Raw genomic sequence first — 18,184 nt, forward strand, 5'->3', positions numbered from 1 at the left:
AGAGAGAGAGAGAGAGAGAGAGAGAGAGAGAGAAAGAGAGAGAGAGAGAGAGAGAGAGAGAGAGAGAGAGAGAGAGAGAGAGAGAGAGAAGAGAGAGAGAGAGAGAGAGAGAGAGAGAGAGAGAGAGAGAGAGAGAGAGAGAGAGAGAGAGAGAGAGAGAGAGAGAGAGAGAGAGAAAGAGAGAGAGAGAGAGAGAGAGAGAGAGAGAGAGAGAGAGAGAGAGAGAGAGAGAGAGAGAGAGAGAGAGAGAGAGAGAGAGAGAGAGAGAGAGAGAGAGAGAGAGAGAGAGAGAAAGAGAGAGAGAGAGAGAGAGAGAGAGTACTCACCTAATTGTATTAACCTAATTGTGTTTGCATTGGTTGAGCTTTGGCTCTTTGGTCCCGCCTCTCAACTGTCAATCAACTGGTGTACAGATTCCTGAGCCTACTGGGCTCTGTCATATCTACATTTAAAACTGTGTATGGAGTCAGCCTCCACCACATCACAGCCTAATGCATTCCACCTGTTAACTACTCTGACACTGAAAAAGTTCTTTCTAACGTCCCTGTGGCTCATTTAGGTACTCAGTTTCCACCTGTGTCCCCCTTGTTCGCATACCGCCAGTGTTGAATAGTTTATCCTTGTCTACCCTGTCAATTGTGTGTGTGTGTGGGTATTTGTGTTGCTATCAATGTAATGTATTGCTTGAGGAAATTAAGCGTTTCTTTATTCAACTGAAGAGTTATACAAGGTGGTAAATTTTCATAGGAAAACTGTTTATCCAAGTAAATGACCTCATTAATCTTCATATAAAACTGACCTGCTGTCCTGCTGACCGATCCCACAGGTGTACAAGGTCCGACACCTGAACAAGCCGTCAGTGTTCATGAACATTTAGATTCCATGATTACTCATTGGTTCAAGCGACATCAAGCTCTATCTCTTGGGCCCCGCCCTTTCTAGCCACCACAGTTGCCTGGGGCGGAGAATTATTATGCTTACTTTATTTTGATAAGACTTACAACTGTATTTAATCTCTAAGCACTAAATTGTTCATGGGTAATTAATCAAAGTTAACCACACATGCTCTTCCAATTAAAATTGTGGAATCTTCAACCATAGTAATATGAGTTAATAATTTGCAACAGAGCAACATGGAATTATCATAATGTTGCAGGAACCAACAAGGGAATAACACTGGGATAATCAAAGAACAGGTAAATACTGGTATAACTGGAGAAAATTACAATAAACTGGGGGATAAGTAGGGACAAATAAAGATAGATGAGGATAACTTAAAGCAGTTATAAACAACCTGTAAACATACAGACATTCAAAAACAAGCAGTAATATTTAAACCATGAAATCAATGATATCCTTACTATTTCTCCTCAGCTGACATTCAACTGGGAGATGTGGGAGGAAAGGTGCAAGCTTTCACGACAGTACAAAATGGACATGAGGAATTAACTGATATCAATATTCGATATTGATATCGAATATTATATACCGATATCGGCGTATGCGAGGCTGGCTAAAGTTCGGCCTAACTGCCTTCAAAAACCTGTGTAAGGAATGATTCACAACCTTGTATACCACGTATGTAAGCCCAATCCTGGAGTATGCGGCCCCAGCATGGAACCCGTACCTTGTCAAGCACACGACGAAGCTGGTAAAAGGTCAGAGGTATGCAACTAGGCTAGTCCCAGAATTAAGAGGCATGAGTAACGAGGAATGGCTGAGTGAACTGCACCTCACGTCGCTGGAAGAAAGAAGAGCTCGGGAAAACATGATCACCACATACAAAATTCTACGGGGAATTGACAGGGTAAACAAGGATGGATTATTTAAACACGGGTGGTACACTCACTAGGGGACACAGGTGGAAACTGAGTACCAAAATGAGCCACAGAGACATTAGAGGACATATATGATAAATGAGCCAACCCTCTCCCCAGCTAGCCTCCACACTGATCGGTACAACCCCCCCCCCCTCCTCCAGGCTCCACACTGCTGGGAATACCCCCCCTCAGACTCCACAATGCTAAAACACCCCCCCCCCCTCCCTGCATTCACACTGCTAGCAACAAACCTCCCCCCCAGCCTCCACACAGCTAGGAACACCCCCCCCTCCGCCTCCACACTGCTAGGAACACCCACCCCAGCCTCCACACTGCTGGGAACACCCCCCCCCTTGCCTCCACACTGCTAGGAACCCCCACCATAGCCTCCACACTGCTAGGAACCCCCACCCCAGCCTCCACACTGCTAGGAACCCTCACCCCAGCCTCCACACTGCTAGGAACACTCCCCTCCTCAGCCTCCACACTGCTAGGAACACCCAGCCTCCACACTGCTAGGAACACCCCCCCCAGCCTCCACACTGCTAGGAACACCCCCCCCCCCGCAGCCTCCACACCGCTAGGAACCCCCACCCCAGCCTCCATACTGCTAGGAAAACCCCCTCCTCAGCCTCCACTCTGCTAGGAACACCTACCCCAGCCACCACACTGCTAAGAACACCCCCCAGCCTCCACACTGCTAGGAACACCCCCCCCCAGCCTCCACATTGCAAGGCACACCCCCTCCTCAGCCTCCACTCTGCTAGGAACACCCACCCCAGCCTCCACACTGCTAGGAACACCCACCCCAGACTCCACACTGCTAAGAACCCCCACCCCAGCCTCTACACTGCTAAGAACCCCCACAACAGCCTCCACGCTGCTCGGAACACCCCCCCCCCCAGCCTTCACACTGCTAGGAACACCCCTTCCCTTTCCCTCCACACTGCTCGGAACACCCTCCTCCCCCAGCGCTAAGAACCCCCACCCCAGCCTCCACACTGCTAGGAACACCCTCCCCCCCAGCCTCCACACTGCTCGGAACACCCCCCCCCCCCAGCCTTCATACTGCTGGAACACCCCCCCCCCCTGCCTCTACACAGGTAGGAACACCGCCGCCCGCCCCCCCCCCCCCCAGCCTTCACACTGCTCGGAACACCGCCGCCCGCCCCCCCAGCCGTCACACAACTCGGAAAACCTCCCCCAGCCTCCACACTGCTCGGAACACTCCCCCAGACTTCACACTGCTAGGAACACCACCCCAGCCTCTACACTGCTAGGCACACCCCCCCCAGCCTCCACACTGCTAGGAAAACCCACCCCAGCCTCCACACTGATAGGAACACCACCCCCCCAGCCTCCACACTGCTAGGACCACACACCTCTATCCTCTCAACTGCTAGGAACACCACCCCCCAGCCTCGACACTGCTAGGAACACCCCCCCCCAGCCTCCACACTGCTAGGAACACCCCCCTCCAAGACTTCACACTGCTAGCAACACCTCCGCCCTAGCCTCCACACTGCTAGGAACACCCCCACCCCAGCCTCCACACTGCTCGCAACACCCCCCCCCCCCTAGCCTTCACACTGCTAGGAACACCCCCCCACTCCAGCCTCCACACTGCTCGGAACACCCCCCCCCCTAAGTCTCCACACTGCGTGGAACACCCCCCTCCCCAGCCTCCACACTGCTCGGAACACCCCCCTCCCGGGTCTGTTCTATGGGTATATGTGTCAAGACCTTATCTTCAGCGGGTCAACACTGGAGCTCCTTGAGCACACAGGAGTCAACACTGGAGCTCCTTGAGCACACAGGAGTCAACACTGGAGCTCCTTGAGCACACAGGAGTCAACACTGGAGCTGCTTGATCACACAGGAGTCAACACTGGAGCTGCTTGATCACACAGGAGTCAACACTGGAGCTCCTTGAGCACACAGGAGTCAACACTGGAGCTGCTTGATCACACAGGAGTCAACACTGGAGCTGCTTGAGCACACAGGAGTCAACACTGGAGCTGCTTGATCACACAGGAGTCAACACTGGAGCTGCTTGAGCACACAGGAGTCAACACTGGAGCTGCTTGATCACACAGGAGTCAACACTGGAGCTGCTTGAGCACACAGGAGTCAACACTGGAGCTGCTTGATCACACAGGAGTCAACACTGGAGCTCCTTGAGCACACAGGAGTCAACACTGGAGCTGCTTGAGCACACAGGAGTCAACACTGGAGCTCCTTGAGCACACAGGAGTCAACACTGGAGCTGCTTGAGCACACAGGGGTCAACACTGGAGCTGCTTGATCACACAGGAGTCAACACTGTAGCTCCTTGAGCACACAGGAGTCAACACTGTAGCTCCTTGAGCACACAGGAGTCAACACGAGCTCCTTGAGCACACCAGAGTCAACGCTGTAGCTACTTGAGCACACCAGAGTCAATACCTGACCTACCTGAGCACAAAGGAGTCAACACCGAAGTTCCTTGAGCACACTGGAGTCAAGACGATATGCTTAAGGTTCGTCGCTGTGAGAAGTGAACATTACTCCAGGGTATATTGACCACTATGTGTGAGGACGTGTTGATGTTGATGCTTGTTAGTTCACTGTGCTGCTGGCAGTGTGTGTGTGTGTGTAGGGGGGGGGGGAAGGTGTATGCAAGTGTGTGAATGTGTGCATACACACACATACATACCGTCCCATACCTTGATAACGCCCCCCACCCCCCGACATATACGCGGGTCAACAGGCATGCCACACACACACACACGGGTCAACAGGTATGCCCCCTCCACACACACACGGGTCAACAGGTATGCCCCACACACACACGGGGTCAACAGGTATGCCCCCCACACACACGGAGCCAACAGGAATGCCCCAAACACTCACCGGTAAACATGTATGTCTCCCCACACACATATGGGGCCAACAGGTATGCCCCACACACACACACACGGGTCAACAGGTATGCACCACACACACACAAGGGATCAACAAGTATGCCCAACACACATGGGTCAAAAGGTATGCCCCAACACGGGTCAACAGGTATTCCCCCCACAAAGGTACACAGGTATTTCCCCCACACGGGTCAACAGGTATGCCCCCCACACACACGGGTCAACAGGTATGCCCTACACACGGGTCAACAGGTATGCCCCCTGACGGGTCAACAGGTATTCCCCCCACATGGGTCAACAGGTATTCCCCTCACATGGGTCAACAGGTATTTCCCGAACACATGCCCCACGCACACGGGTCAGCAGGTATTCCCCCACACACACACGGGTCAACAGGTATGCCCCACACACACAGGTCAGCAGGTATGCCCCAAGTAGTAGGAATGACGACTTAAACACAAATTTTTGTTTTTTCTTAAAATTCGCGTTTGAGTCGTCAGTGTTTCCAGGTGAATTTGGCCAGTCACTGATTTGGAATTAAGGAATCCTTATGAGAAAAAAAATTCTGAGATCTTAGAAGTTTGTTAAGAGTTCTTATGAGGAAAATAGGTAAGAAAATCTTATAGAAAAATTCAGAAAAAATCGTGTTTGAGTCACAGGGTTTCCATGTAAAGTCTACGGACAAATATTGCCTGTTTTCAAATAGCACATTTTTCAAAAGACCATTTTCTGAGAATATATTCATAGAAGTTTAGTTAAGGAAAATAATCATCTTAGCCATGACTTTTAGTTTTATATGCATTTAGGATCGAAAATTAGGCAAAAACCAGTTTAAGCTCAAAATTCATCAGTCCAGTTTATACCCAAAAATAATCAGAGTCCTGTAAACACCAAAAATTAGTCAGAGTCCAGTTTATACTGAAAATTCGTCAGAGTCCAGTTTATGCCCGAAAATATTCAGAGTCCAGTTTGTGCCCGAAAATATTCAGAATCATGTAATCTACGAAAATTAGCCAGAGTCCAGTTTGTTCCCTAAAATATTCTGAGTCCAGTTTATACACAAACATAATCAGAGTCCAGTTCATGACCTAAATTAATCAGAGTGCAATTGAAGACCCAAATTGTAACAGAGACTGCATTTTCGCTACTAATAGTCCAATTTTACCCCAATTTTTAAGTCATATTTCAAACGTAGTAAATTAAATCCAGTCAAGAAGCAAGTTCTAGCTCCTGTTCCCACTTTAGTTTATGCTCGTAACTTCTTTACTAACAGTCCAATCCCTCTGAAAATTTAATCGACCATATTTCAAACGTAGAAAATCAAATCCAAACAATTACAGAACTCCAGCTCCTGTTCCCACCTTAACCCCCGATTCATAACATCTTTACTAACAGTCCAATCCCTCTGAAATTTTATACAGTCTTATTTCAGACGTAGTTAATTAGATCCGAACAATTACCGAGTTCAAGCTCATGTCCTCAGCCTTTGTTCCCTCACGTATCTTCATTAATACCTAATCAATTTCCCTGAAACTTATACCCGCTGTATTTCAGACCACAGTAAATAAGATCAAGTCAGTTACTGAGCTCCAGCTCATGTCCCCCGCCTTAGTTCATTTGTATAAGTTCTTTAGTAACAGACCAATTTTCCATGAAATTTGCAACAGCGGTATTTTCAGACATAGTAAAATAGCTCTGAACAATTACCGAACTCTATTTCACGTCCGCTACCTTAGCTCATTTGTATTATCAGTTCATTATTATTATCTCAAGTTCTTTATTATCAGACCAATTCCCCTGAAATTTAAGATCACTATATTTCTATCATAGTAAAATAAATCAAGACATTAACCGAGTTTCAGCTCATGTCCTCCACCTTAGTTTAATGTTCATGAAAATTAATTCAGATCAAGTCCCTCTCCTCTCTATTAAAAGTAAACATCATGGCATTTAATACCCTTTTTGTACTCAGCTATGTAATATTTACACGATCATATAACACCTTACCTTCAAAACCTTTTTGTTTACTCAAGTAAGCAATAATCACACGGTCAAAAATCTCACCTTACCCTTTCCCTCCCTTTCCTTCTCATCCCTTACCTTACCTTCCTTTACCTCCCCCACCGCCCTTTCACCCTTCATCTCACCCTCCCCCTTACCTTCTCATCCCTTACCCCCCCCCCTTCATCTCTCCCATTTCCCAATTTATCCAAACCTTCAATAATCATACTGTATTTATAAATTTTCTCTATATTCACCGTGTTCTTCGCATTTTCTTCCATGTTTTCTGTGTTGAAATGTTCAGCAAGTATTCACATCATGTTCAGTTCATACTTTTTCACCAGTTTTCTCCATTTTTTCTCTGTTTTCTGCCATTTTCCCCGTATGTACACTGTGTTCTGTGTCATATTTTCATGTACTTCATATGTTCTCTGTACAACTTTTATACTTAAAAATTGGGCTAAAATTGGACTATTAGTAGCAAAAATGCGATCTCTGTTAAAATTTGGGTCTTCAATTGAACTCAAATTTTTAATTTTGGTCATGAACTGGACTCTGATTATGTTTGTGTATAAACTGGACTCTGAATATTTTCAGGAACAAACTGGACTCTGGCTAATTTTCGTAGATTACATGATTCTGAATATTTTCGGGCACAAACTGGACACTGACGAATTTTCAGTATAAACTGGACTCTGACTAATTTTTGGTATTTATGGGACTCTGATTATTTTCAGGTATAAACTGGACTCTGATGAATTTTGAGCTTAAGCTGATTTCTGACTAATTTTCGGTCTTAAATACATATAAAACTAAAAGTCACTACTAAGATGATTGTTTTCCTTAAGAAAACTTCAATGAACATATTCTCAGAAAATGGAAGACTTTCCCAGGAAACCCTATGACTTAAATATGATTCTTTTCAGAATTTTTCTATAAGATTTTCTTACCTATTTTCCTCATAAGAACTCTTATCAAACTTCTAAATTCTCAGAAATTATTTTTCTCATAAGAATTTCTTAATTCCAAATCATTAACTGGCCAAATTCACCTGGAAACCCAGACGACTCAAATGCAAATTTTTAGAAAAAACTAAATTTGTGTTTATGTCGTCATCCCTACTACTGCCCCACACACACAAAGGTCAACAGGAAGGCCCCCACACACGGGTCAACAGGAATGCCCCACACACATACACGGGTCAACAGGTATGCCCCCCCACCACATACTCACACGCGCGGGTCAACAGGTATGTTCCTCAACACACACGGGTCAACAGTTATGCCCCATGCACACACGGGTCAACAGGTATGCCCCCTCACGAGTCAACCGGAATGCCCCACACACGGGTCAACAGGTATGTCCCCACACTCACGGGTTACAAGTTATGCCACACCCACACACAAGTCAACAGGTATGCCCCACGCACGGGTCAACAGGTACGCACCCCACACTCACGGGTGAACAGGTATGCCCCCAAACACGAGTTAACAGGTATGCCCCCACACATGGGTCAATACGTATGCCTCCCCAAACACGGGTCAACAGGTATGCCCCTCATACGGGTCAACAGGTATCCCCCACACGGGTTAACATTTATGCCCCACACACACACACGGGTCATCAGGTATGCCCCCCCCCCACACACACGGGTCAACAGTTATGCCCCTCCACACACACGAGTCAACAGGTATACCCCACACACAAACGTCAACTGGTATGCCCCTCGACACACACGGGTCAACAGGTTTACCTCACACACACACACACGGGTCAACAGGTATGCCCGCCCACACAGACACACACGGATCAACAGATATGCCCCTCCACACACACGGGTCAATAGGTATACCCCACACACACACACTGGTCAACAGGTATGCCCCACACACACACACACAGGTCAACAGGTATGCCCCACACATACACACACACACGATCGTCAACAGGTATGCCCCTCAACACACACGGGTCAACAGTTATGCCCCATACACACACGGGTCAACAGGCATGCCCCACACACGGGTCAACAGGCATGCCCCCCACACGGATCAACAGGTATGCCCCACACACGGGTCAACAGGTATGCCCCACACACGGGTCAACAAGTATGTCCCCACACTCACGGGTCAACAGTTATGCCACACCCACACACAGGTCATCAGGTATGCCCCACACACGGGTCAACAGATATGCCCCACACACAGGTCAACAGTTTTGCCACACCCACACACAAAGGTTCAAAGGGTATGCCCCACCCCACACGGGTCAACAGGTATGCCCCACACACACACACACGGGTCAACAGGTATACCCCCCACACACCGGTCAACAGGTATGACCCCACACACGGGTCAACAGGTATGCCACACAAATGGGTCAATAGGTATGCTCAACACACTCACACACACGGGTCAACAAGTATTCCCGCACATACACGGGTCAACAGGTATACCCCTACACACGGGTTAACAGGTATGCCCCACTCACGGGTCAACAGGTTTGCCCCACACACATGGGTCAACAGGTATGCCCAAACACACGGGTCAACAGGTATTCCCCCACACACGGATCAACAGGTATGCCCCACACATGGGTCAACAGGTATTCCCCCACACACGGGTCAACAGGTATGCCCCACACACAAACACACTCGGGTCAACAGGTTTGCCCCCCCACACACACATGGTTCAACAGGTATGCCACACACAAACTGGTCAACAGGTTTGCCCCACACACATGGATGAACATGTATGCCCCACACACATGGATGAACATGTATGCCCCACGCACACGGGTCAACATGTATGTCCCCACACATGGGTCAACAGGAATGCCCCACAAACATGGGTCAACAAGTATGCCCTCACACACGGGTCAACAGGTATGCCCCACACACACACACACTCGGGTCAACAGGTATGCCCCCCACACACACACACGGTTCAACAGGTATGCCACACATACACACGGGTCAACAGGTATGCCACACACACATACGGGTCAACAGGTATGCCACACACACACACACACACACACACACACACACACACACACACACACACACACACACACACACGGGTCAACAGGTATACATCCACACACAGGGTCAACAGGTATTCTCCACACACGGGTCAACAGGTTTGCCCCACACACATGGGTCAACAGGTATGCCCCACACATACGGGTCAACAGGTATGCCCCCACACACGGGTCAACAGGTATGCCCCCACACACGGGTCAACAGGTATGCCATCACACACGGGTCAACAGGTATGCCCCCACACACGGGTCAACAGGTATGCCTAACACACAAACACACGGGTCAACAGGTATACCACACACACACACTGGTCAACAGATTTGCCCCACACACATGAATCAACATGTATGCCCCCACACATGGGTCAACAGGAATTCCCCACACACGCGGGTCAACAGGTATGCACTCACACACGGGTCAACAGCTATGCCCACACACACGTGTAACACGGGGAGGGTGTTCTCGAACTATCTTTCCTCCTTCTTTTCCCTCTACCCGTATTCTTACTTTTTATTCTCTACAAGGGACTCCAAAACTTTTACTAAAGCCGACTCCACGCCACGTGGTCCTAAGACGATTGACCGACTTAGGATTCTACAACCCGTATGACGTGACATAGACTTTGAGCAAAACCCTAGAGTCGCCTCCGCCGCCACCACCAGACCAGTAACTCTAAGCAATGATCGAGGTCTGGATCGATCATGCTAATTAATCAACCTTGGGGCTTGATCCCCACTAGTAACCGATGACCTTGGAAACTTAGAGTGTGGAATTAATTACACGGGAATGATGAATTCCGATTCGATGTTAGAATCGGCGCCCAATCCAACTCTGCCTCGTGTGGACCACGTGACCAGGACAAGTTCACATAAACACATGGAAATAATAAAAATGCAAATTATTAACTAAATAATTTATTAAAAGAAAACTAAAACAAAATCTAAATATGTTCACTCCCTGTCACTTTAACACTCCCTACTTGACCTGAACGGCAATGAGTTGACTATCCCTATAAATAACAATAGCAACTATAACTCTATGTTGACCAGCTAAAGATGTTGGGCTGGTCTTGGGGGAGAGGTGAGATGGGTTGACCTCCCCCAGTTGATCTGGAGTCCACACTGATCTCTCCTCGTCTGGTCTACCCCAGACTAGAGCATTGTATCCTTCCGCATAGTCTAAGTTTTACCAAGTTACTAGCAAGGTTTAAGTTATAACAATTAACCTCTGTTGTACTTAATTGATCCAGACTGGTTGAATTATTTTACTGAAATTAAATTACACAAGCATCTAACGGCAGAGCTGTTCCCGATCCCCAAAATGGTTATTTGAATTTTGAAAAATAGTGTACATGTCAACTCTGATGACCTATGACCGCCGGTCACTCGCGCCTTACAACTTAGATCTGACTCGTGACGTCACTGATGGTGACTTAACTCAATAATTAGAATACTCTTGATATTGTACCCAGTAATATTATACAATTTTAATACAAAATGAATAAAGGCTAATTTCTCTAAATTACTGAATACTATAGGATGATTCATTATACGCAACTATGAACAGAGACGCCCGCCATTTGTGACTCAGACCTGCTAATCCCCAGGGGAATGTGTGTTGTTGAGGTCAGGTCCCTACACGAAACTTCTGGAACCTTCTGGAATAATTCTCACAACCAGCCTAGTTTGTAACAACCCCCCTGCACAAGCACTTAGTAAACCTTGTTAATTTGTTAAAAATCACGAGGTTTAGTATCCAAATCCACAATTCAACTCATGCCACAAACAAAAGCTAACCTAACTAATAAAATTTGACAATTATTTGAGTGTCCAACATCAACATGTTTAAATTCATAAATTTCTCAGCTGTCAACTGACAGCAATCCTCTAACATCAGGAAACATACATCCTATCCTTACTGACATAGCTAAATAACATGTCCCTACTCTACCATCAAAGACTAGCTATTAAACTCTCTTGGCTCTTCACTAGCCAAGTTCATGTGTCCTCTAGAGCCGGCCACACCGTGCTCAAACATAAACATTAAAGTTATATCTTCAGACTGAACTTTCAGTCGTCCGGGAGCGTACTACGGAACTAACAAGCTCACATCCATGTACTACCCACTCCCCACTCAATGTCAATCTTGACATGCTAAGGAACACACCTAACGTTTATTACATGTATCTAAAAATATAAACAAAAATTCCTATACTATATCACAGGTTTCAGCTGGCTGTACAGCCAAGTGTCCTCACTCACTAGAAGTGTCAATGTTTATATTGGTCCGCCTCTCCTGTGTTCAAACATTCTGAAAAAAAAAAAAATAGTACAACATAATTTTCCATAACCGTTTGTTCTGGGCTGAGACAATTACACAGGGGCTTCGATTTTGATTACTGACCAATTTATAGAGTAAAATTTTCATATATTATACCAGAATTATTTTAAATCTGTTTTTCAACATTTAAACAAAAGTGTCCAGATATTCTTTACACAGATGTTCCGAGCCACTTTGTTGTTTGTATCAATTGTTTATATTGAGTAATCGAGAAAAAAAAAAATCGATGCTACTGGATGCTGAATGTAGTCGCTGACGATGACGGTGTCGATCTTGCTTCTTCCCATGTGTAGACATCAATACCTGGTCCTCTTGTACTCCCATCCGGTACTCCTGAATGACGACAGAGTGTAGTAGAGCGGAGTGCCAAGTGACAGCTGTAGAATACTGTTACTTCGGACATTGATCTTGCTCTCGACAGTCCACACGCCTTCATATCAATCACAGTTCACACGGCAGTCTTGATGTAAAACTTGACGTCTCAGATGACCACAGCAGAGCAGGACTGGATGTACCAACAGTGTCTCTTAGCAGGAGTGGTGTCAGAGGGTCGTAGAGGTGGGTTGCTTGTCTGCAGAACAGGTGAATTTCGTCTTCCATCATTGCTCACGTCATCTCCGGCGTTTCTTGATGTCACCAGGTTACTAGACCGTAAACACCAACTGTGTATACCCTCGTACCGCCGACTTTAGGCCAAAGGAGACAATTTTGCGACCTTCTATTGGCGAGTCCCGGTACTCTGTAGGGAAACCGTGCCTTCCACCTGTGACCGCCTTAGTTCTGCTTTCTTGTTACTTCAGATGACGTAATCATTAATTTTCCGGCGAAATTCTTGTGTACTGCTACGTGCTTTCCATTTCTTGACCTCTCCTCCAACACTGCTGGAATGGCTGCAGTCTTGATGACGCAGCAGGTGGGTAGTGGTGATCTCGAGACAGCTACCCCGGCGTTGTATGGCACCTCCGGTGACTGCTATAATGTGGACAGCTCGCTGGCCCTGACAACCTCGTTAGTGACGTGAGGCGTCGGCCGGGTGACTCTTGGACAGTCACTCATCCCCAAAGTAACTGATGTATGGGTTACTGGGTCTGGTGGGGGGAGGGCTTTGTGTAACGTGCCTCCCCCCTCGGTCTTTACAGACAAGGGTTCACGTGTGGCTGGAACAACTGGGTCGGTGTACCAATCAGACCTGGGAACAGACAGACACAACACAGCGGAAGCATAGATATACTCTGGGTTTGGTGGAGGTGGAACCCAAGAGCACGGTAAAAGTTGCTACCTGAGTCAAGTATAGACATAGTACACCTCATTGCCTTTACAGGAAAATCTAATGAATACTAAATTATACTAACCAAGGAAGTTACTTTACTGTACAGCGTGAGATCTCGTCACCATAGGGTGGCGAGACTGCACCTGACTACTGATGAGCGATGACAGAGGGTCATCCTCATCTTCTGACTCGTCTGTGAAGCCATGAGTCAGCACTGCTGAGTCAGGAACTAGACCCGCTGAAGGCAGTTCTAATTCCTCTCTAGCATGATAATGTTTCAATTTATTCATATGAATTGTCCTTTCCACATGGTCCTCGAACACTCCTTTTATAACAAGATTAACCGGTCCCCGTACTCTATATGGTCCTCGCCACCTCGGAGCTAGTTTCCTGCTCTGATTGGCGGGTGCAGCCTCATTCACTCTCAATACGAGGCTTCCTTCCGTCAACTTAAGAGGGCGCACTGTCTTGTCATAAAAATAAGCATACCGAGTCTGTGCCTTCTTGGACGCTTCAGCTGCAATATTCCATGCATTTCTCATTTTTCCAAGGACCTCTGAAGGATAGTCCTCCCCGTATGCAACATTATGTCTGTTAAGCAGACCTGAGGGGAAATTGCATGAATTACCAGTAAACAAAGTGGTTGGGTGTTAATTGATTGGTGGATGGCATTATTCAAGGCGAACTGAACATAGGGTAGGTGTTCTTCTCAGGTGTTTGCATCATGTTCAGCAAGGATTGCAAGCATATCCTTGACTGAACGATTAGTCCGTTCCGTCATTCCGTTTGCTTGTGGGTGGTAGGCTGTTGTTGTTACAACTGATATGAGTGGGGCTTCTATGGGGTACTGGTACTATTAAGGGGTATAGGTAGTTAGAAGACAAGAGTATCAAATATGGGAGAGCTAAAAGGCCCGGCCCCCAAAATAAACTATCCACAGTAGTAATAACTTGCTACAAGACCATATATGTTAGTCTAAGGGTTGATCACTGCGCTCCCACCTTGGAAGAAGAGATACTCTGTAATTCATGTACTTATTTATTAACCCCTTAACAACCCCCCCATATACACTCACACCAATAACAATAATAATAATAACTTTACCACACTATCTTACGTTAAAAGCCTTGGTCTACATAGACAGGATACAAGGTTTACACTAATAACAAGCTAGGGTAAAGTACTACAGGATAAGCACTGAAGCTGGATGCAGCTTAGGGTAGTGAGACCATGTGGTACCCTAATACAAAACACAACACTTAGGGTAAACAAAACACTGGCAAATACTAACTCCAGGTCTCACCAATAGTTACTACCAGAGTAGGTACACACACGAATGCCCCGTACTTAGCTTAAGGATACAGGAACTTCAGGTAAGGGAAATAAGTAAGAGGAGAAGGAAGGAGAGTAGGGATACAGCCACAGAGTAGGTCTTAACCGCACCACACCAGCCACAGAGAAGAGCGAGCTAGCCACCAGCTGCCTCCCTCATCGTGGTGCCGGGAGGAGCCTAATTGATCGTGCAGCTAAGCACATTAAAGATCTTCCCCTATGCAACGTATTGTTACTTTATGAATGATTAGAAAGTATTAGTAAGCAAAGTTGGTGCCTATGTTATTATTTAATAATCAACCCCCAGCTCAGTCTTTAAATGCTCTTTGAGAAACAATAATAGTCTTACGTCTGGCAGGGAAGATACAAACAATTTCCATTCGAAATGCGCCAACTGTACTACTTAGGAAGTTTAATAGCTCAATTTTGACCTCTGGTTTCCACTGGAGAACCCAGGGTCGTAACAGTTGTAAAAGCCGAAGTTGTCTCTAAAAACTTACAAACTTCTCTAAATATATTCCCATTGAATTCTTGACCCCGGTCAGAGACTAAAACTTTAGGAGGTCCGAATACTGTAACGAACCTACGCAAGAACGCATCTGCAACCGTACGAGAATCCTTCTGAGGTAATGCAACTAGTGTAGTGTACCTAGACAGATGGTCAACTAGCACCAACACGTATCTGTTACCTGAATGACTGTGGTGTAAATCAATCAGATCGGCCCCCACACGATCTAACGGCTCACGAATTTCAGGAAATTCCTGAAGTGGGGCTTGTACCTTAAGGGTGCCTTTCCTCCTCTGGCAACGAGGGCACGACTTCACGAAATTGATTACTTCAGAAAGTAATCCTGGAAAATAAAATAGAGATTTTGTTTTTAAGTGCGTTTTAAAGATCCCCGGATGCCCTGCAATTTTAGAAGCATGCGCAAGCTTTAACGCTGATGACCGCAAAGCGTCCGGAATAACTAGTTGAAATACTGCCCTATCATTCTGGCTATTAACATAATACAGGACGCCCTGTTTCATCTCAAAATCATGAATAGGTAACTTCTTTTTCTTTTTGGGGTATTTTCCTCCCTCTAAATACTCAATAATCTCTTTCCATCTAGGCTCGCTCATCTGGTATTCTCTCATTTTATCCGATGGAATGGTTTCAATATTTTCATTAATCTGAACTGCCGCTATATTTCTACTTAGCGTGTCTGGCACAACATGGGCTGGACCAGGCTTGTACAAGATCTGGAATAAGTGGGCCGAAAGTTCGTGAGACCAGCGTGACATTCGTGGGCATTTCGTTCGCTTTTTAAATATGTGTGTTAATGCTTTATGGTCTGTGTAGATTACAAAATGCCGCTGAAATAGGTAAGGCTCGAAATACCTAACTGATTCTACTACTGCCAGTGCCTCCCGATCCGTAGCTGAATAACGAACTTCAGGTCCTTTGACCTTCCTACTGAAATAGGCTACTGGATGGGGTAAATTATCCGCATCTCGCTGAATTAAGCACCCGCCAATAGCTATACCGCTGGCGTCAGTGTGCACTTCCCACTCTTTCTCAAAATCGGGAATAGCTAATACCGGTGTCGTGATTAGTTGGTCTTTCAGTTTGCGATAGGCCTCGTCATGTTCAGATTTCCACACAAACTTCGCATTTTTCTTTGTCAGATCAGTCAGGGGTGCTGAAACGCCAGCGAAACCTTCAATGTGACGACGAAAATATCCGGCCGCCCCCAAAAACCTACGCACGTCCTTTGCTGTCCTTGGAGTAGGCATGTCAGCAATGGCGCGGCAAGAATCTGGGTCAGGTCGGATACCGTCTGGGCACACCTGGAACCCCAGAAATTTGAATTTCTGAGCCGCCAGGGTGCACTTCTGAACATTCAGCCGGAAACCTGCCTGATCTAACAACTTCAAAGTCTCAGTCAAGTCCTGTAGGTGTTCCTCAAACGTCCTGGAATATATCACAACATCATCCAGGTACGCTAAAGAATGCCTACCCAGGACCGGACTAAGGATAAAGTTGATGGCCCTCTGAAACGACGAAGGCGCTGTCTTTAAACCAAACGGCATCCTACGGAATTGATAAGTGTGCCTACCATCCGAGAATGCTGTTTTTTCCCTATCTTGTTCTGCCACCGGAATCGCCCAATACGCCGATTTTGCGTCTAGAGTTGAGAAATACTTAGCCGCACCAAATTGATCTATTATCTCCTGTATTCGGGGCAACGGATACACATCACCCTTAGTTAGTTCGTTCACCTTCCGGTAGTCAACACAGAAACGATAACTACCGTCCGGTTTCCGAACTAGCACAACAAGAGAGAGCCACGGTGACGTACTAGGCTCTATCACGCCCTGTCTCAACATTTTCTGGCACTCCTCCCTGATAACATTCTTTGCCTGTTCCGGCAACCTCCACTGTCTCGTGTACACAGGCAAATGATCACCAGTTGGAATGGTGTGCTCAATCTTATCAAGGAGACCAATCTGGTCATCCTCTGTCGCAAACAATTTCGGGAATTTCCTCAAAACTCCTCTCAGTGCCTTCGTATCCGCCTGTGTAACATGTTGCAAATCAAGTCCTGAAATTAATTTTTCTACTTCTACATTCTGTGCAACATCTCTCGTCTCGTATTTTACTTTGGATGGTGTTTTAGAATTCAACATGTTCAGTGCACTACATTGTGCAGTGACGGCTGGCGTCTCAGCTGACTCATGGTGAAAGATTTCTGTGTCCGCCACCATGGTTCCCTGAGATACCCTATCACCTGCCCTGAAGCGAAACGTCTTGTGTGAAAGATTGACAACTGGAATGAGTGCACCTTTATCGAGCACTACAACTAAGTGATGAGGAATTAATAAACTATCACATCTCCCAGCCACCTGAAGGGTGGTGCCTGGTTGTATGTGACGTCCCACGGCTACTTTAATAAATTTAACAGAATGTGGTGGGCAACTCTGTTTGGTCAATGCATGCAAGGCGCATGACCTCTTAACTGTGTCTGGAAGAGACTTAAAAATCAATTTTGGATAGTGCGCATTATATTTCAGCTTCCTCTTAATTGAAGCTACAACTGGGGGATGGTCGATCATCTCCACTGGGTAGGAAGTCTGTCCCAACTGCAACCTGCAGTTCCTAGCCCCTTTTTGAACAGACAAGGAATAATCAAATCGCGACAGAAAATCAGTTCTCCTTAAGATGTGACCAGGAAAATCAAGGTTCTCTACGATCGTACATGTGTGAGGCTGCAATTATCCATCAATCTCAAAATTAACTGTACCTTGACCTACGATCTCAATCTTTTCCCCATTGACCGCTGTTAATGTCTTTGCGCAACGTTTAAGACGTGCATACTTAAAAGTGCTGAAGGCTGACTTTTTAATTACCGTTGCCTGGCTTCCTGTATCAACAAAAGGTGTCAATCTTACACCTTCCACTTTCACCTCAAAAGTAGGCCTACCATCACGAGGA

Source organism: Procambarus clarkii, chromosome 14, assembly GCF_040958095.1.
Source record: "Procambarus clarkii isolate CNS0578487 chromosome 14, FALCON_Pclarkii_2.0, whole genome shotgun sequence".
Classification (NCBI taxonomy): Eukaryota; Metazoa; Arthropoda; class Malacostraca; order Decapoda; family Cambaridae; genus Procambarus; species Procambarus clarkii.